The 20,640-nt window shown below is 54.2% G+C and overlaps 2 long non-coding RNA genes across 4 annotated transcripts; both read right to left on the reverse strand.

The window, feature by feature from the left end:
* Positions 1 to 6,682: 6,682 nt before the first annotated feature.
* On the reverse strand, positions 6,683 to 9,317 carry LOC137459276 (uncharacterized). Its single transcript, XR_010992212.1, has 5 exons — positions 9,237 to 9,317; positions 8,603 to 8,735; positions 7,955 to 8,043; positions 7,786 to 7,871; positions 6,683 to 7,281 (listed from the first exon to the last, which is right to left on the reverse strand). It is a non-coding gene; the product is annotated as an uncharacterized lncRNA (long non-coding RNA).
* A 992-nt stretch (positions 9,318 to 10,309) lies between these two features.
* Positions 10,310 to 19,093, reverse strand: LOC137459274 (uncharacterized). 3 transcript variants are annotated; one of them, XR_010992210.1, is made up of 5 exons: positions 19,015 to 19,093; positions 16,415 to 17,389; positions 16,005 to 16,100; positions 14,194 to 15,266; positions 13,151 to 13,809 (listed from the first exon to the last, which is right to left on the reverse strand). It is a non-coding gene; the product is annotated as an uncharacterized lncRNA (long non-coding RNA). The 3 variants fall into 3 exon arrangements; XR_010992209.1 differs by lacking the exons at positions 13,151 to 13,809; positions 19,015 to 19,093 and adding an exon at positions 10,310 to 10,576 and having other exon boundaries at positions 16,415 to 17,793; XR_010992208.1 differs by lacking the exon at positions 19,015 to 19,093 and having other exon boundaries at positions 16,415 to 17,793.
* Positions 19,094 to 20,640: the final 1,547 nt, after the last annotated feature.

A 20,640-nucleotide genomic window follows, 5' to 3' on the forward strand; every position in this document is an offset into this window, starting at 1 on the left:
CAGAGCGCACCGTTGTTTCACAGAGCGCACCGTTGTTTCACAGAGCGCACCGTTGTTTCACAGAGCGCACCGTTGTTTCACAGAGCGCACCGTTGTTTCACAGAGCGCACCGTTGTTTCACAGAGCGCACCGTTGTTTCACAGAGCGCACCGTTGTTTCACAGAGCGCACCGTATGAGCCGCCACAGGGAACCGAGACACGCTGCCCTCTAAGACAAAAAATCAAAGTGAAAAAAAAAAGCCCTCTCTTTATAGATAGCCAAGAATGGTATTAATTGCTATGACAAAAGGCTTTGAAATCACCCCCACTGGATCTCTTCCATTAGATGCAAAAACTTCTAGAGTTGTAGAAGCACATTCTAAGTAGAACAAAACGGATATTGCAGACATACCTATAAAAGGTGTATGAATTAAAAACCAGGGACCTTCCCTTGTGTGTAATCAGGAAGGCATTTGTCATTTTTTTTTTTAATTTGTCGTGGACTTACTTGCTCTTTTGTTTTTACTTTGAACGCAAAGCCCTCTGAACAGAGCCCAGCAAAGCTGCTTCCCCATGCACGAAGGCAGGAGAAGCCCCTAACTGGGCTGCCACAATACCTTTCAAGGGGTTCTGATGGCATCTGAGATAGCGCCGAGGAGCCGAGCCGCCGAGCCGAGCCGAGGAGCCAAGCAGCCGAACCGAGCAGCCGAGCCGAGGAGCCGAGCCGAGCCGAGGAGCCGAGCCCCGCACCATTTCACTTCAGAGGGCCCCGCACCATTTCACTTCACATCAGCATTGCAGCGCTTCATCATTGCAGAGAGCCCCACACCATTTCATTTCACTTCAGCATTGCACCATTTCATTTCAGAGAGCCCACCGTTCCATTTCAGGTCATTGTTTCATCATTTCATTTCACAGGGCCCCACACCCTTTCATTTCAGGTCAGCATTGCAGTATTTCAGCATTTCATTTCACAGAGCCCCACACCATTTCATTTCACTTCAGCATTGCAGCATTTCATTTCACAGAGCCCCACACCATTTCATTTCACGTCAGCATTGCAGCATTTCATTTCAGAGAGCCCACCGTTTCATTTCAGGACATCGTTACATCATTTCATTTCACAGAGCCCCACACCATTTCATTTCACATCAGCATTGCAGTGCTTCATCATTGCAGAGAGCCCCACACCCTTTCATTTCAGGTCAGCATTGCAGTATTTCAGCATTTCATTTCACAGAGCCCCACACCATTTCATTTCAGGACAGCATTGCAGCATTTCATTTCACAGAGCCCCACACCATTTCATTTCACGTCAGCATTGCAGCATTTCATTTCAGAGAGCCCACCGTTTCATTTCAGGACATCGTTTCATCATTTCATTTCACAGAGCCCCACACCATTTCATTTCACATCAGCATTGCAGCGCTTCATCATTGCAGAGAGCCCCACACCATTTCATTTCACTTCAGCATTGCACCATTTCATTTCAGAGAGCCCACCGTTTCATTTCAGGTCATCGTTTCATCATTTCATTTCACAGGGCCCCACACCATTTCACTTCAGGTCACCATTGCAGCATTTCACCTCTTTTCAGTTCAGAGAGCCCCACACCATTTCATTTCAGGACAGCATTGCAGCATTTCATTTCACAGAGCCCCACACCATTTCATTTCACGTCAGCATTGCACCATTTCATTTCAGAGAGCCCACCGTTTCATTTCAGGACATCGTTTCATCATTTCATTTCACAGAGCCCCACATCATTTCATTTCACATCAGCACTGCAGCGCTTCATCATTTCAGAGAGCCCCACACCATTTCATTTCACGTCACCATTGCAGCATTTCACCTCTTTTCATTTCAGAGAGCCCCACACCGTTTCCTTTCAGGTCAGCATTGCACCATTTCATTTCAGAGAGCCCACCGTTTCATTTCAGGTCATCGTTTCATCATTTCATTTCACAGGGCCCCACACCCTTTCATTTCAGGTCAGCATTGCAGTATTTCAGCATTTCATTTCACAGAGCCCCACACCATTTCATTTCACTTCAGCATTGCAGCATTTCATTTCACAGAGCCCCACACCATTTCATTTCACGTCAGCATTGCACCATTTCATTTCGGAAAGCCCACCGTTTCATTTCAGGACATCGTTTCATCATTTCATTTCACAGAGCCCCACACCATTTCATTTCACATCAGCATTGCAGCACTTCATCATTTCAGAGAGCCCCACGCCATTTCATTTCAGGTCACCATTGCAGCATTTCACCTCTTTTCAGTTCAGAGAGCCCCACACCCTTTCATTTCAGGTCATCGTTTCATCTCGTGACGTCCCACACCTGAGCTGCCGCATGTCGTCTGTTTCTTAGTTTTTAAATAGAAACCCTTTTCCCCTCCAAACGCACACCAAAACCAAATAAAACAACAATGACCGGTCCTAAACACACAAATAGTGGCCACGCTCCCATTCACAAGTTTCACTTTTAGGTTCTTTTAGCAACTTCCTCTGCTTCCCCACAGACAATCCTACAATACATTACGTTGTTACGGGATCCCCCGATCCCACACGCTTTACCCTTATTCCTCTTTTCTGCCGAGGGGAGCCGAGCCGCCTCTCGCGTCTCTCAGAGCGCTGAGGCAACTCACCCCAAGACTAAAAATCGAACTGAAAATCTCTCCCCTTTATATTGATAGACAATAATGGTATTAATTGCAATTTGAAAAGGTTTTGAAGTCATCCCCACTGGACCTCCTCTATTAGATGCAAATGCTTCTGGAATGCAGAAGCAAATTCTAAAGTAGAGCAAAACAAATGTTGAGAACATACCTACAAAAGGTGTATCAATTAAAAACAGGGGACCTTCCTTTGTGTGTATCAAGGGATATCTGTCTTTATTATTTCTTGTTTTATTTGTTGTGGAATTATTTGTTCTTTGTTTTTAATTTGAATGGAAAGCCCTCTGAACAGAGCTTAGCAAAACTCCTTCCCCCATACACAAGGGCAACAGAGGCCCCTAAGTGGGCTGTTAACACGCCTTTTAAGGGGTTCTGATGGCAACTGAGGTGGGTCTGAGGGTATCACTGGAGAATTTGGGGCCATATGGAGGGATGTGGGGAGCCTCCAGAAGGCTCCAAGAGAATCTTTTAGTCGGACCTTTAGGGTTACTTGCCGACAGCCAACCACAACAACCAGAACAGCTACTACTACTACGGTGCCTGCCACCAGACAACCACAATCACGACAACCACCACCACCACAACAAATACTATGGCACCTGCCGCCAGCCAACCACAACCACCGCAACGGTGCCTGCTGCCAGCCAACCACAACCACGACAACCGCCAGAAAAACAGCAACTGCTACGGCGCCTGCCGCCAGCCAACCACAGCAACCACCAGAAAAACAGCAACTACTACGGCGCCTGCCACCAGCCAACCACAACCACGACAAATACCAGAACAACGACGACTACTACGGCGCTTGCCGCCAGCCAACCACAACTAGCCCTAACCATCCCACTAGAATACCCACTGGAGACCCTCCATTGGCATCCACACGCCCCTAAATTCCCTTTGGGTAGCCCCACACCCACCACAGATGCACACAGACCCCCTTAGGAGAGGTGGCAACACTGACCAGTTAGGGGGCTATCTCATGCTGCTGTGCATGGGAAGCGCCTCAGCCGGCCTCTGTTCAGAAGGTTTTTCATTCAAATTAAAAAAAAAAAAAAAAAAAAACACACAAACAAAAAAAACCCACAAACAACCAAGCCAATGAATATTTAAAAATCCTAGAACACACACAAAGGAAAATCCATTCTTTGTGTATTATAGATATACACTGCAAGTTTACGTAACACAGAACCCCATGTAGCTCATTTCAAAGCCTCTTTTGAGACTAATTCTGTATTTCTACACCTCGTTAAACAGGACAGCTATGGAGTTGGAGGAGGGTCAGGGTTAGCTGGCCGCTTAGGGGTTTTAATCCCCTCCAAGAACATGCAGGCATTTCAAATGTTCCAGGCTGATACAGAAGAGCCCCAGAGAGCAGAGGAGGTTGACACTTACCTGGAGGAGAGCCCAAGGAAGCCAGAAAAAAGCTGAGCAAAGAGCCATCCTCAGCAGAGCCGGGCACCACCGAGGGGAGCTGAGTCCCACTGGGCTCAGTCTGAAGTAGCCAGGCTTGCAGAGCCACCATCCTTTCAGGGAAAGAAAATGCTCTCGCTTTGCTGAAAGGTCCTAAACATACAATTACTGGCCACGCTCACATTTAAAATTTTCACTTCGTGTGTCTCTGGCCATGCTTATCACAGAACTGCAGGTCAGGACTCCAACTCGCTTTGGAGATTTTTTCCTACATCTCAACCGTGCCCACGCTCAGCTGCACGCTCCACACAAACTACGTTTCTAACATTTTAAGGTCTTTTAGGAACTTCCCCTGGTTCCACGCAGATAACACTACGATACCTTAAGTTCTCAGGGGATCCCCCTGTTCCCATATGCTTGGCCCCAGCTTCCATTTTGTATAATGCAACACGGTACCACCTTTTCAGCATAGAAAATAAGCAAAAAGCCCTATTATACACACAAAAGAAAATCCACTCTGTATTACGGAAGCACACTGTATACTTATATATTTCAGAACCCCATGTAGCTCATTTCAAAGCCTCCTTTCATACAAATCAATACTATTCTTCTACATCTACTTGAACAGGAGAGCTATGGAGTTGGATGGATTGAGACTCCCTCTCGCTTCATAGTTTTTTGGGTTTTTTTTCCTTCTGTGTCTCGATCGTGCACACTCAGCCACACGCTCTAAACAAGGTTTCTAACATTAAGTTCCTTAGGGAACTATCCCTGCTTCCCCACGGACAATGTCTACAATACTTTAAGTTCTTAGAGGATCTGCCGACCCCATACACTTAACATCTGTAATACTTCAAGTTAAGCAGTACCTGTAATAAAAGAATAACAGAAACAATGCTTATACTACTTTTGGAACTCCCTGGTTCTGACCCAAGAGCTCTTTTACCTCGGACAGCAGTTTGCCTCTCCCGTGTAAGGGGTCCCGTTACAGCTTATGCATTGCCCCTTTCCCTTCAAAGCATACGTTTTTCTGCCTGGTGGCCCTTGTCCGTTCCTGCGCTGACCTGAGAGAGTTTAAGGAGCTCTGCCCGAGAAGCCTCGGAGGGGGCACCCGGAGAGATCCCGTTCCTCGGCAGGTCCCGCTGCGGTGGCAAGAAAATGATCTGTGGAAAAAGACAAACTCCACAACTCAAATAAGTTGGAGTTTTACATGCTTTATTACAGTGCTGGACAGACGTGGGATCTCTCCTGAAGCCATGTGCCAAACAACTTCACATGCTCAGGTTATTTCTATAATACAGGAAGTGGTAGTGTTTCAGTGCCAGAAATCTACTGCCTTTTTTTGTGTTTTCTGTGGGTTACTACGTATGTTTTTCATCTTTTTTTTAAAATCAGTCACTTAACTATCCCTTGCTGTTATTTTGCTCCTTCGATGCTCACAGTTTACCATTCTTATTTCATATAAAAGGCTAATCTTTTCCCATGTTAATTCTTATTTTATACAAAAAGGTTAATTTTTCTTATCAGGCTCAGCCAGCCTCCGTTCAGAGGGTTTTCCTTTCACATAAAAAACAATCGACAACAAAATCGATACGTTTTAAAAAGCCACTCTTTGCATATTATAGATACACACTGCACATTTATATATTTGAGAACCCCACGTACCCCATTTCAAAGCCTCCTTTCTTACAAATTAACACTGTAGTATAGATGTTTTACTTACTTTGAGCAGTGCTTTCTGGGCCAGATGTAAGCAGCTGAAGACATTTATTACATTATACAGCAAAGTTATATAGTCTAATCAGAAGGCACACGTGGCACATCTCAGTTGGGCATTTTCTACTGGCATACGTGTAATTAAGGCATACAGTAGGTCGTAACAACAAAACTATTTTAACACGTCCAACCAAACTCTGCCCAGTTTCTCTCCTTCGGTTCCAAAGTGTTTACATTACTCTCAGAGTCAAAGGCAAAACATAGCTTTCTCTGACTCGAGCAAAGGCAAATCTTCCCCGTAGTCTTCCAAAGCTATCCCAAAACACCTTCCCACATCATACTATTCTTCTACATCCACTTAAACAGGAGAGCTTCTGGAATGTAAAAGCAAATTCTAGGGAGAGCAAAACAGGGTTTCAAAGCATAAATATAACATGTGTATCACATAAAAACAGTAGACCTTCCTTTTTGTCTGTCATGGGAGGGGGGGGGTTGCCCTTCTTTGTTCCTTTGGGGTTTTTTTCTTTTTGTTTCTTAGTTTTCAATACAAATGGAAAAACCTTCAAAGAGGGCCGCACTCAGCTGCTCCCCACACACAGGGGCAAGAGAAGCCCCTAACTGGTCAGTGTTGCCACCCCTCTTAAGGGGATCGGTTGGCACCTAAGGTGCACCTGGGGGTATCAAAGGGGAATTTGGGGGCACATAGAGGGATGAGGAGGGCCTCTGGAGAGTCTCCCAAAGGATTAGTTGGATATTTAGGGTTATTTGGACCCCCGCCACAAAGGCCACTACTGCAAAGCTTTCCCCCCACCACCACAACTAACCCTAACCATCCGACTAAAATACCCACAGGAGACCTTCCATTAGTCCCCACATGCCTCTATATTCCCCTTGACTTCCCATTCAAATTAAGAAACTAAAAATAAAACCAGTGATGTTTCTTTTGTGTGTCTTGTGGGGTTTTTTAGTTTGCAAATAAGAGTCATTTCAAAGCCTTTTTGCATCCACATTACTACTGTTCTGCAATCTCTCGATTAAGAGCACAGCTTTTTCTCTGCTGGAATACCTCACACTAACATTTTTTTCATGGGTTTTCATCCCCTCTGAGAGCATTCAGGCAGCTTTTTTGGGCAGCATCCCCCACCCCTCACTCACCTGCTCCTCTCCTGCATCAGCACCCACCCCCATATGGTATCATGGAAGGAAAGAGACAGCTGAGGGGCTTTTTATCACCCTGACCCACGGACACCCTTCTGGGTAGGATTTGCACCTTCAGCACACAGCTGAGTTTTTGCTGCGCTTCCCTCCTCTGTGACAGCTGCTGCGCAGGTCTGCATCTCCAAGCGTGTCACACCTTCTGGGATTTACTACCCCATAATCGCCTTGCAGTTGGTGCATTTCTTGCTGGCAATCAACCCATCTCTTCCATCTGTTGCTCTCATTGTTTTGTTTCAGCTTTCTGAGCCTGTGTCGGTACAAGTCCTTCTCAGGGCACTGCAAACAGAGACAGACAAAGCTTCCTTTTCTCCAATAGTTCCAGGAAGATTTCCGGCACTTCTAGGCGAGCACCGACAGAGTGACGGCTGTGAGGGGACATCAGCCTGGCACTGGAGCTGGGCATTCTGAGCAGATGAGGAACCCTGGGCAACACCTACAGAGAAATCTTGGTTTCTCTGCAGAGAAGCACTGGCCTTAGAGACAAAGCTGTCTTTGATCTGGGCACCAGCTGCAGCTCCCAGCGGTGCCTAGCTGCAGAGCAATGGCCTGCACCTTCATCCTGATCCAGGTGGAGAGAGAACTGCCAGGAGCACAACTTCTCTGCTACGGTTGCAGCATCCCCAGGGGCCGAGCGCAGCCTTGCTGTTAGTGAGGAACACAGCCCCTGTGAGAAGCTCCTGGGGTCAGGGGACAAACAAGAGGTTGTCCACACTGGAAACAAGGGAAGTCTCTTTGCCACTCCCATTATACCCATCAGAGGACTTCTGCTTGCTTACCTACCTGCTCGGTTGGAGTCTACACTGGAAGAAGTTTCAGCTCCTCGGTAAAAGCGTGGACTGAGCAGTTTCTTTTTCAGCCTTTCCTTCCTGACTGACAGATCAAACCCTACCTGGAGCCCACACAAGCCAAGCAGGAGATCCCCTGCTAGGCTGGCAGGGCGAGGCTGTACCTTCGCAGCAGCCGTAGCCCTTGTGCCGACCGTGTCGCTGCTGCACGTCTTGCTTGCTCGGTTAATGAAGTGGAAAGCAAAGAGTCAATCTGTAAAGAATAAAGCAAAAAGCAAAGAACAGATCTCAGTTACTCACATTGTAAAGCTCTGAGGAGGTTAGCATGCATTCAATAAAAATACCACAAAATCATTTGTTCTCCCTTCAGCGTTCATTTAACTCACAGAGCTGTGAACTGATGCTGTCCCAAAACACACAGTCAGCATCTGGTGGTACTTGGAGCACCAAGAAGAGAGTTTGGCATGCTGGGAGAACACTTCCCCACTGAGGGAAGATCTGGGGCCCCACTGGGAGACTTGGGAAGGCACTGGGAGCACTAGAAAAGGATTTTGGAGTTACTGGGAAGAAGAGGGAGAACACAGGGGCCATGCTGGGAGCAATCAGGAAAGCAGAATAGAATACAGACTTAACCAGGTTGGAAAAGACCTTCCAGAACACTGAGTCCAACCTATCACCCACCACCATCTAGTCAACCAAACCATGGTACTCAGTGCCTCATCCAGTCTTACTTTAAACACTTGCAGTGATGGTGACTCCATCACCTCCCAGGGCAGCTCATTCCTCATGAGTGCAACACAAAGCAGACTTACTTGTGGTCTTGTTCTCCAAAGCACAACGTATAGACTGCTCCTGATGTAGACATACACACACACCCCACATGTGGAGAACAGCAAGAGTCCTGCAGACAAGACTCCTAACAGGAGTGGGGAAACACTGGGTGTACTAGAAAAGAAAAGAGATAAAGGGCCAATTCTGTTATCACTTACAGCTCCACACTTCCGTCATTATTGCATGCACTAGAAGCACAGAGTTACAGGTATCTCTAGGTACAGTTGAGGCAGCAGCCGCCACCCCCCCAAAGCCCCGCGCTGCCCCGCCGGCCGCCGCCGCCGCGGCCAGCCCCCAAAGCCTCGCGCAGCCCCGCCTGGGGCCACCCCCCCATGCCCCGCGCAGCACCGCCGGCGGCCACCCCCCCAAAGCCCCGCGCAGCACCGCCGGCGGCCACCCCCCCAAAGCCCCGCGCAGCACCGCCGGCGGCCACCCCCCCCAAAGCCCCGCGCAGCACCGCCGGCGGCCACCCCCCCCAAAGCCCCGCGCAGCACCGCCGGCGGCCACCCCCCCAAAGCCCCGCGCAGCACCGCCGGCGGCCACCCCCCCAAGCCACGCGCAGCTCCAGCGGCTGCTATAGAGAAACCCCACAAAGCAGCAGAGACTAGCACTGACCTGGGACACAGCAGAAGAGCTCCAACCTCGACCAGCCACGACACTGCACTGAGCCATTTTAAAGCATCTGGCGCCATGTTGTTGAGGGCGGTGCCACGCTGGGGGGTGGGGTTCAGGCTGGGGGGGGCGGTGCCACATGGGTGGAGGCGGTGCCACGCTGGGGGGCGGTGCCACATGGGTGGAGGCGGTGCCGCGCTGGGGGAGGCGGTGCCGCGCTGGGGGAGGCGGTGCCGCGCTGGGGGAGGCGGTGCCGCGCTGGGGGAGGCGGTGCCGCGCTGGGGGAGGCGGTGCCGCGCTGGGGGAGGCGGTGCCGCGCTGGGGGAGGCGGTGCCGCGCTGGGGGAGGCGGTGCCGCGCTGGGAAGGGCGGTGCCGCGCTGGGAAGGGCGGTGCCGCGCTGGGAAGGGCGGTGCCGCGCTGGGAAGGGCGGTGCCACCCTGGGGGGGGGCGGTGCAACCCTGGGGGGGGCGGTGCAACCCTGGGGGGGGCGGTGCAACCCTGGGGGGGGGGGCGGTGCAACCCTGGGGGGGGGGCGGTGCCTGCTTTGTCACTTCACGCTCAGCTTTCCATGGGTTTTATTCCCCTCCAAGATTGTTGAGTTATGAGCAGCTGAGGAGCCCTGGGGAACACCTGTACAGAAATGTTCTTCCAAGAGCTGTCAGAAAAATGTGACTGAGAAGGACTGGGAAAGAACTGGGAGGGACTGGGATACCACTGGGACCCTCACAAGTCTATGGCACCAGATGGGATCCATCCCAGGGCAGAGAGCTCTGGCAGATGAGCTCCAAGCTACTGCCCAACATTTGCCACCAGTCCTGCATGACCACAGAGGTCCCAGGTGGCTGGAAGCTGCCAGTGTGATGCCATTCACGAGAAGGGCTGGAGGGAAGAACCTGGGAACTCCAGGCCTGTAAGCCTGACCTCAGTGCCTGGCAAGACTATGGAGCAGATCGTCCTGGGGGCAATCACAGCAAACCTGCAGGACGGGCAAGGGCTCAGGCCCAGCCAGCAAAGATTTGGTGGGAGGGGCAGGTCCTGCCTCACCAACCTGATTAGAATAAACCTTTATTAGAATAAACCAAACCAGGTTGGAAGAGACCTTCAAGATCATCGTGTCCAACCCATCAACCAATCCAACCCACCCAAACAGCTAACCCATGGCACCAAGCACCCCGTCAAGTCTCCTTCTGAACACCTTCAATGACGGCGACTCCACCACCTCCCCGGGCAGCCCATTCCATAGCGCAATCACTCTTTCTGTATAGAACTTCTTCCTAACATCCAACCGGAACCTCCCCTGGCGCAGCCTGAGACTGTGTCCTCTTGTTCTGGTACTGGGTGCCTGGGAGAAGAGACCATCATCAGCCTGTCTACAACCTCCCTTCAGGTAGTTGTAGAGAGTGATAAGGTCACCCCTGAGTCTCCTCTTCTCCAGGCTAAGCAGCCCCAGCTCCCTCAGCCTCTCCTCATAGGGCTTGTGTTCCAAACCCCTCACCAACTTTGTTGCTCTTCTCTGGACTCGTTCCAGCAAGTCAACCTCCTTCCTAAACTGAGGGGCCCAGAACTGGACACAGTACTCGAGGTGTGGCCTAACCAGTGCAGTGTACAGGGGCAGAATGACCTCCCTGCTCCTGCTGGCCACACTGTTCTTGATGCAGGCCAGGATGCCATTGGCCCTCTTGGCTGCCTGGGCACACTGCAGGCTCATGTTAAGCCTACCATCAACCAGCACCCCCAGGTCCCTCTCTGCCTGGCTGCTCTCTAGCCACTCTGACCCCAGCCTGTAGCACTGCATGGGGTTGTTGTGGCCAATGTGCAGAACCCGGCATTTGGATGTGTTCAATCTCATGCTCTTGGACTCTGCCCATCTGTCCAGCCTGTCGAGGTCTCTCTGCAAAGCCTCTCTACCCTCCAGCAGATCAACTCTTGCCCCCAGCTTGGTGTCGTCAGCAAATTTACTGATGATGGACTCAATGCCCTCATCCAGATCATCAATAAAGATGTTAAAGAGCACAGGGCCCAGCACTGATCCTTGGGGCACACCACTAGTGACTGGCTGCCAGCTGGATGTGGCACCATTCACCACCACTCTCTGGGCTCGGCCCTCCAGCCAGTTCCTAACCCATCGCAGTGTGCTCCCGTCCAAGCCGTGGGCTGACAGCTTGGCCAGCAGTTTGCTATGGGGGACGGTGTCAAAGGCCTTGCTGAGGTCCAGGTAGACTACATCAACAGGCTTCCCCACATCCACCAGGCAGGTCACCTGATCATAGGAGATCAGGTTGGTCAGGCAGGACCTGCCCTTCCTAAATCCATGCTGGCTAGGCCTGAGCCCTTGGCCATCCTGTAAGTGTTGTGTTATTGAACTCAGGATGACCTGTTCCATGATCTTGCCTGGCACTGAGGTCAGGCTGACAGGCCTGTAATTCCCTGGCTCATCCAACCGGCCCTTCTTATGGATGGGCACCACGTTGGCCAGCTTCCAGTCCTCTGGGACCTCGCCAGTGAGCCAGGACTGCTGGAAAATGCTGGAGAGTGGCTTGGCCAGCTCATCTGCCAGCTCTCTCAGCACCCTAGGATGAATCCCATCTGGTCCCATGGACTTGTGGGGATCCAAGCTGCTAAGGAGAGTTCCAACCACCGCCTCATGGAACATAGGGAAACTGTGCAGCTCCCTGGCTCCTTCTGCTAGCTCTGCAGGCCAGCTGTCAGGAAGACGTTCTGCCCTTCTAGTAAAAATTGAGGCAAAGAAGGTGTTAAGTATCTCTGCCTTTTCCTTATCCTTGGTTACAATGTTCCCCTCCGTATCCACCAAGGAGTGGAGGTTTTCCTTCCCCTTCCTCTTACTATTAATGTATTTATAGAAGGACTTTTTGTTGTCCTTCACAGTAGAGGCCAGTTTAAGCTCCAAGTGTGCTTTTGCCTCCCTAATTCTCTTCCTACAAGACCTAGCAACATCCTTAAACATTCTGTGGGTTGCCTCCCCTCGCTTCCAAAGGTGATACACCCTCTTTTTTTCCCTCAGTTCCATTAAAAGTTCATGAACCATCCAGGCTGGCCGTCTGCCCCGGCGGCTCATCTTCTGGCACATTGGCACAGCCTGTCCCTGAGGCTTCAACAATTCTTCATTGAAGTAGGTCCAGCTCTCCAGATCTCCTTCTATGCCCAGGTGACTGCCTGGTAGGTGTGGGGAAGGCTGTGGATGTAGTCTGCCTGGACTTCAGCAAGGCCTTTGACACTGTCTGCCACAACAAACTCCTGGCCGAGCTGACAGCCCACATCCTGGACAGGAGCACTCTGTGCTGGGTTAGGAACTGGCTGGAGCCCTGGGCCCAGAGAGTGGTGGTGAATGGTGCCACATGCAGCTGGCAGCCGGGCACTAGTGGTGTCCCCCAGGGATCAGTGCTGGGTCCCATCCTGTTCAATATCTTTATTGATGATCTGGATGAGGGGATCGAGTCCATCATCAATAACTTTGCAGATGACACCAAGCTGGGGGCAGGAGTTGATCTGCTGGAAGGTAGGAGAGCTCAGCAGAGGGACCCTGACAGGCTGGACAGATGGGCAGAGTTTGGAAAGCATGCATGGACTCCCTGGTTGGTGAAGCAGCAATTGTTTAGTGGTACAGAACAAGCAGTGTATGTAGGAAAAATCAAGCAGGCTAAGCAATTCCCTGGCATTCTTGCACCACTGCTGCTAATTGAGTTTTCTCCTTTGATATGCAGCTCTCCATTATTATCTTCATCCCATAGCAGGTTGAGCTTCTCCGGCACGGAGGCGAGCGTCCTTCTGTCTCGCGCTTCAGGCTGTTTACTGCAGTCAGCTCTTCTTTATCATCAGACCGTTCTTCCGTTGTCAGCAGCCTGTTGTTCTTTCCTGTCCTGAAACCTTCCATAGATACTTTCTGCTTTCCTCCAGGCAGAGTCCAAGGGCATGATATTGAACACATCCAAGTGCCAGGTTCTACACATTACCACAACAACCCCAGGCATTGCTACAGGCTGGGGTCAGACTAGCTGGAGAGGAACCAGGCAGAAAGGGACCTGAGGGTGCTGGTTGACACCAGCTGAACATGAGCCAGCAGTGTGCCCAGGTGGCCAAGAATGCCAAATACATCCTGGCCTGCATCAGGAACAGTGTGGCCAGCAGGAGCAGGGAGGTCATTCTGCCCTGTGCTCAGCACTGGTCAGGCCACACCTTGAGTTCTGGGTCCAGTTCCTGGGCCCCTCAGTTTAGGAAAGATGTTGAGATGCTGGAAGGTGTCCAGAGAAGGGCAACAAAGCTGGGGAGGGGTCTGGAGCACAGCCCTGTGAGGCAAGGCTGAGGGAGCTGGGGTTGCTTAGCCTGGAGAAGAGGAGGCTCAGGGGAGACCTTCTTGCTCTCTACAACTACCTGAGGGCAGATTGTAGCCAGGTGGGGTTTGGTCTGTTCACCCAGGCACCCAGTACCAGAACAAGAGGACACAGTCTCAGGCTGTGCCAGGGAAGGTTTAAGCTAGAGGTGAGGACAAAGTTCATCCCAGAAAGAGGAACTGGCCATTGGAATGTGCTGCCCAGGGAGGTGGTGGAGTCCCCATCCCTGGAGATGTTCCAAAAAAGAACTGGATGTGGCACCTGGAGCCACGGTTTAATTGTGAGGAGGGGATAGGGATGCAGACATAGGAGGGAATTGATGAGATCTGAGGTCTCTTCAAACCTGGTTGATTATGTGAGACTGGGAGGTACTAGGAGGAACTGGGGGTTACTGGGAAGTACTAGAAGGTACTGGGAGGCTGTGGAAGGACTCTGAGGGTGGAGAGTTACTGGGGGGGAGTGAGGGGGCACTGGAGAACTATAAGGGTTAACTGGGAGGTACTGGGAAGGGCTCTGAATGGCACTGGGAAAAACTCAGAGACTGTGGAGAGACTTTGGGGCAGTCTGCAGGGGGTGAAGGGGTCACTGGGGGTTATGGGGAGATACTCACAGTGCTCCCAGTGCTCTCGCAGTTGTCTCCCAGTTCCTCCCAGTGCTCCCAGTTGAGTTCCTGATGCTTCCAGTTGTATCCCAGGGCTCCAGAACTGACTCCAGGTGCTGCAGGTATGGCTCCCAGTCCCTCCCAGTGCCTCTCAGCCCCTGCCAGCCTCCTCCCAGACTGGGAACGGACTGGGAGGGGCTCAGGACAGTAGTGGGGAGGTACTGGGAAACTGTGGAAGGACTCTGGGGGGGAATTGGGGATGCTCAGTGGGGTACAGAGGGTCACTGGGAGGCTGTGGAAGGACTTCCTCGGTGGAACTGGGAGGGCTCAGGGGGGCACTGGGGGTTACTGGAAGGTACTGGGAGGTAGTGGGGAGTACTGGGAGGCTGTGAAAGGACTCTGGGAGGGGAGGGTTACTGTGGGGGGAGTGAGGGGGCACTGGGGAAGTCTAAGGGTTAACTGGGAGGTACTGGGAAGGGCTCTACATGGCACTGGGAAGAACTCAGAGACTGTGGAAAGACTTTGGGGCGGTCTGGAGGGGCTGAGGGGGGCACTGGGGGTCATGGGGAGATACTCCCAGTGCTCTCCCAGTTCCTCCCAGGGACCCCTAGTGCTCCCAGTTGGGTTCCTGCTGCTTCCAGTTGTGTCCCAGGGCTCCAGCAATGCCTCCAGCTGGTCCAGGCATGTCTCCCAGTGCCTCCTGGTCCCTACTGGTCTCCTCCCATACTGGGATAGGACTAGAAGGGATTGGGAGGTACTGGGAGGGACAGGAATAAACAGGGAGGGACTGGGAAGGGAGTGGGACAGTGTGGGAGGGGACATGGAGGGACAGGGAGGGGACATAGTGGGAATGGACTGGGAGGGACTGGCAGGGACTGGGAGGGGACTTTCACAGCTGTCTCCCAGTTTTGTCCCAGTTGGGTTCCTGCTGCTTCCAGTTGTCTCCCAGGGCTCCAGGTCTGACTCCAGCTGCTGCAGGTATGGCTCCCAGACTCTCCCAGAAACTTCCAGCCCCTACCAGTCTCCTCCCAGACTGGGAAAGGTGTAGGAGAAAATGGGATGGACTGGGAGGCTGTAAAGGGCTGTGGGAGGGAAATGGGGGACTGAGGGGGGTACTGGGAATTCCTGGGTCATGCTCCCAGTGCTCCCAGTTGTCTCCCAGTGGGGATGCTACTGCTTCCAATTGTCCACCAGGGCTCTTGCCAGGTAGTGCAGGTAGAACTGGGAGGGTACTGGAAAGGGATGGGGAAGGGACTGGTTGGGGACTGTGAAGGGACTGGGATGGAATGGGAGGAACTGGGAGGGGCTGGGATGGACTGGGGGGCACTGGGAAGAGACTGGGATGGGAGTGGGAAAGGACAGGGAGGAACTGGGTGTACTGGAATGGGAGGGAACTGGGAGAGACTGGGAAGGACTGGGAGTGCACTGCGACGGGACTGGGAGGGGAGTGGGGAGCCAGTGGGAGGGGAGTGGGAGGGAACTAAGAAGGGAATGGGAAGGGAAAAGAGTTGGAAGGGACTGGGATGGAGTGGGATGGATCAGGGAGGGAATTGGAAAGGGCTCAGGACAGTACTGTAAAGGACAGGGAGGCTGTTAAGGGCTCTGGGGGGGCACTGGGAGGTACTGGGAGGCTGTGAAAAGATCTGGGGGGGGAGGGTTACTGGGGGGAGTGAGGGGGCACTGGAGAACTATAAGGGTTAACTGGGAGGTACTGGGAAGGGCTCTGAATGGCACTGGGAAGAACTCAGAGACTGTGGAATGACTCTGGGGGGGTCTGGAGGGGCTCAGGGGGGCACTGGGGGTCATGAGGAGATACTCACAGTGCTCCCAGTGCTCTCCCAGTTCCTCCCAGTGCTCCCAGTTGAGTTCCTGCTGCTTCCAGTTGTCTCCCAGGGCTCCAGAACTGACTCCAGGTGCTGCAGGTATGGCTCCCAGTCCTTCCCAGTGCCTCTCAGCCCCTGCCAGCTTCCTCCCAGACTGGGAAAGGACTGGGAGGCACTGGGAGGGTCTCAGGACAGTACTGGGAAGGACTGGGAGGCTGTGGAAGGATCTGGGGCGGGGAGGGTTACTGGGGGAGAGTGAGGGGGCACTGGGAAAATTCTAAGGGTCAACTGGGAGGTACTGGGAAGGGCTCTGAATGGCACTGGGAAGAACTCAGAGACTCTGGAAAGACTTTGAGGAGGTCTGGAGGGGCTGAGGGGGGCACTGGGGGTTATGTGGAGATACTCACAGTGCTCCCAGTGCTCTCCCAGTTGTCTCCCAGTTGTTCCCAGTGCTCCCAGTTGAGTTCCTGCTGCTTCCAGTTGTCTCCCAGGGCTCCAGCAATGCCTCCAGCTGGTCCAGGCATGTCTCCCAGTGCCTCCTGGTCCCTACTGGTCTCCTCCCATACTGGGATAGGACTAGAAGGGATTGGGAGGTACTGGGAGGGACAGGAATAAACAGGGAGGGACTGGGAGGGGACTGGGAAGGGAGTGGGACAGTATGGTAGGGGACTTGGAGGGACAGGGAGGGGACATAGTGGGAATGGACTGGGAGGGACCGGCAGGGACTGGGATGGAGTGGCATGGGACAGTAAGGGGATTGGGAAGGGACAGGAAAGGGACAGGGAGGGGATTGGGATGGGACTGAGTGAACTGGGAAGGGAATGAAAGGGACTGGGATGGACTGTTAGGGGCTTGGGTGGACTGGGATTGACAGGGAGGGCAGTGGTAGGGAATGGGAGGGATGGGAGGGGACTGGGAAGGAACTGGGAAGGGCCTGGGTCAAACTGGAAGGGGACTTGGAGGGAACTGGGAGGACCTGAGTGAAATTGGAGGGGACTGGGAGGGAGTGGGAGGAAACTGGGAGGGAATTGGTAGGGAACAGTGAAGGGACTGGGAGGGCACTGGAAGGGTTTTGGAAAGGGAGTGGGAAAGGACAGGGAGGAACTGGGTGTAGTGGAATGGGAATGGGAGGGAACTGGGAGAGAATGCGAAGGACTGGGAGTGCACTGCGATGGGACTGGCTGGCCACGCCCCCTCCCAAATAAGGGAGGGAGAGTGAAACGGACGAGGGCGGCTGGCCACACCCACAAAGGGAGGGGGAGTGAAGAAGCAAGGTGGGGGGCTGGCCACGCCACCCCCCCAAATAAGGGAGGAAGAAAGTGAAGCGGAGGCGGGTGGCTGGCCATGCCCCCTCCCCCCACCAAGCTAAAAGGGGGAGGGAGCTTCTGGCGCGGTGCGGCCAATAGGAGGGAGGGGAAAGCGCAAAGGCGGGAAAGGGATTAGGGGTGGGAGGCAAAAGGGGAGGGGAGGGTGGGAAAGGAATAAGGAAGGGGAAGGGAGGAGAGAGGAAGAGAGGGGGGACCAGTATGTACCAGTATGTACCAGTATGGAGCCAGGGCTAGACCAGTCTGGACCGGTCTGGACCAGTTTGGACCAGTCTGGACCGGTTTGGACCAGTCTGGACCGGTCTGGACCATTTTGGACCAGTTTGGAACAGTATGGATCAGTTTGGACCAGTGTAGACTGGTTTGGACCGGTTTGGACCAGTCTGGAGTGTTTTGGACCAGTTTGGACTGGTCTGGACCAGTTTCAAGCGGTTTCGACCGGTCCAGACCGGTTTAGACCTGTCTGGACCGGTCTGGACCGGCTTGGACCAGTTTGGACTGGTCAGGACCAGTCTGGACCGGTTTGGACCAGTCTGGACCGGTCTGGACCGGCTTGGACCGGTTTGGACCGGTTTGGACCGGTCTGGACCGGTTTCGACCGGTCCGGACCGGTCTGGACCAGTTTGGACTGGTCTGGACCAGTTTGGACCGGCTTGGGCCGGTTTGGGCCGGTCTGGACCGGTCTGGACCAGTCTGGACCGGTCTGGACCGGCTTGGACCGGTTTGGACCGGTCTGGACCAGTCTGGACCAGTCTGGACGGCTTGGACCGGTTTGGACCAGTTTGGACCTGTCTGGACCGGTTTGGACCGGTTTGGACCGGCTTGGACCGGTCTGGACCGGTCTGGACCGGCTTAGACCGGTTTGGACTGGTCTGGACCAGTCTGGACCGGCTTGGACCGGTTTGGACCGGTTTGGACCGGTTTGGACCGGCTTGGACCGGTCTGGACCAGTCTGGACCAGTCTGGACCGGTCTGGACCGGCTTGGACCGGTCTGGACCAGTCTGGACCGGCTTGGACGGGTTTGGACCGGTCTGGACCGGTTTGGACCAGTCTGAACGAGTCTGGATCAGTATCGAGCTTGGGTGGCCACTAATGAGCTACGGTGGCCACTAATGACCCCCCCCCAGCCTGTCCCTCCCACCCCTCCTCCTCCTCTCCCCTCCCATTCTCCCTTTCCCGCGCTCCCCGCGGCCCCACTCCACTCTCTGATGTCACCGCGCGGGGCAGCCCTGGTGCCCTCCTCCCCACTCCCGCCTGGGCGCTCCGCCCCCTTGCTCTGACGTAATCAGCAGCCATCGCCTCTCTGCCCCAGCTGCTCAGGCCACGCCCCCCGTGACATAGCCTGCGCTATTCCCCTCCCCATCATAGCCATCCTGCTGCCCTCCTCCAGCCCCGCCCCCTCCTATAGCCATCCAATTGTCGCTCTCCAGCCCCGCCTCCAGTCCTCCAGTCCCACCTCCTGCAACCTCCCTCAGCCCTTTCCGCGCCCCCTCCATAACCATCCTATTTCACTCAAACCCCACCCCCTTGTGACGCAGCTGCCCTCTCGTTCCCGCCCCCTCGCTTAGGCATTCTATTGCCACCCGCTAGCCCCGCCTCCAGTGACGTAACCTGCGCGCTCTTCCCCGCTCCCCCTCCCCTCTAGCTCCCTTCCCACCCCTTCCCTTTCCTATCCCCTCACAGCGCCGCCGCCGCTTTCTCTGCTCCCCGCCCCTCCTTTGCGCGGCCCCTAATCACGTGACGATCGCTGGGCGAGTCTGGGTGCTGCTGGGTTCACCCTGGGATCGCTGGGCGAGTCTGAGGGCATTGGGGTCAGCCTGCAAGAGCTGGGAGAGACAGGAGAACAGCTCGTGAACTGGGAGCAGACTGCTCCCGACCGCGGCAAATCGACACCCACCCCCCCCCCCTCGCCGCTGGTGTTTCTCGCCCCCCCCCCTCGCTGCCGCCCACCCTCAGACCCATAGCAGAGTCCTGCAGCAGGCACAGAGCAACTCCAGAGAGCAGCAGAGTCCACACTGAGCTGATGCGGAGCGGAGAAAGCAGAGGGGACGAGGATTACGCTGGCTAGGTCGGAGCCGACGGGGCGAGGGCGGCGCCATCTTGGGAAGGGCAGGCGCTGTCACGGGGAGGGCGACGCCATCTTGGAAAGGGCAGGCGCTGTCACGGGGAGGGCGACGCCATCTTGGGAAGGGCAGGCGCTGTCACGGGGAGGACGGTGCCGTCTTGGTGCCCTCACTTCCGTCTACATGCCCCCAGCCCTCCTTTCTCACCCTCTAAGGCCCTTGAGGTGCTCGCAGCTCGCCTTGAGATGCCGGGGGAGATGTGGCTGGGGGACCCTGGGACTGCAGGACACCCAATACCGGGGTGAGACCACCCCAATCCTGCGGGACCCCAAACCCTGGAACCCCCCCGAGACCTCTAACACAACACCACCACTCCCCGCCCCCTCAGCTGCTTCAGGACCCTCCAGAGACCCCCCCGGAGACCCTCCAGAGGCCGCCAGACACCTCTCGATGCCCACAAAGCCCCTCTAGACGCCCCAGAATACCTCTCTGCGCCTCCCTGCAGAGGCCACTCACACCCTTGGCAGCAGGCGACAGCAAGCAGTACCTGGCCGTGCCCACAAGGTGGGAGCAGTGAGCAGAAGAGCCAGGGGCGCTAGGGACACCGAGACTCCAGCAGTGCCACACAGCAACCCACACGCTGTGGGGACCTGACACAGAGACCCCGAAACCACACTGAGGCACAGACCCCCCCACTCCTCCCTGACCCTCCAGACATGACCCAGGAGCCCCTCCAGAGGTCCCCAGACACCTCTAGATGCTCCCAGAACCCTTCACATGCCCCCAAATTCCCCTTTCATACCCCCAAGCCCACTTCAGATGACAGCAGACCCTCCTTAACAGGCCCCCAGCGCTCAGCAGGTCCGGTGCTGCTGTGCCTCGGGAGCAGAGCAGCTGGTCTCCCTGCAGAGCTTTTTCCAGTCAATGAAAAAACAGCACACCACACACACACACGAAAGACAATCCACTGTTTTAATTGAGAGACAGTTGCTATTTCTGCTTCAAACCACACCCCACACCCCCCCGTGGCTCTGCTCAGGATGTGCTTTTCTCCTCTAGAAGCCTTTCTACAGAACAGAGGGGGGTCACGTCAAGGCCTTTCTGCACACAAATCACTGCCCTTCTGCAATCTCTCAATAAGCAGCACCGCTGTTCCTCGGCTGGAACACCTCACACTCACTCTTACACTTGCCCGGGGCTTTCCCTCCCCTCCAAGAACGTCCTGGCATTTCAAACATTTGGCA

This window comes from Melanerpes formicivorus, unplaced genomic scaffold (genome assembly GCF_026170545.1).
Source record: "Melanerpes formicivorus ecotype bairdi unplaced genomic scaffold, bMelFor1.0.p_v2 SCAF_339, whole genome shotgun sequence".
NCBI lineage: Eukaryota > Metazoa > Chordata > Aves > Piciformes > Picidae > Melanerpes > Melanerpes formicivorus.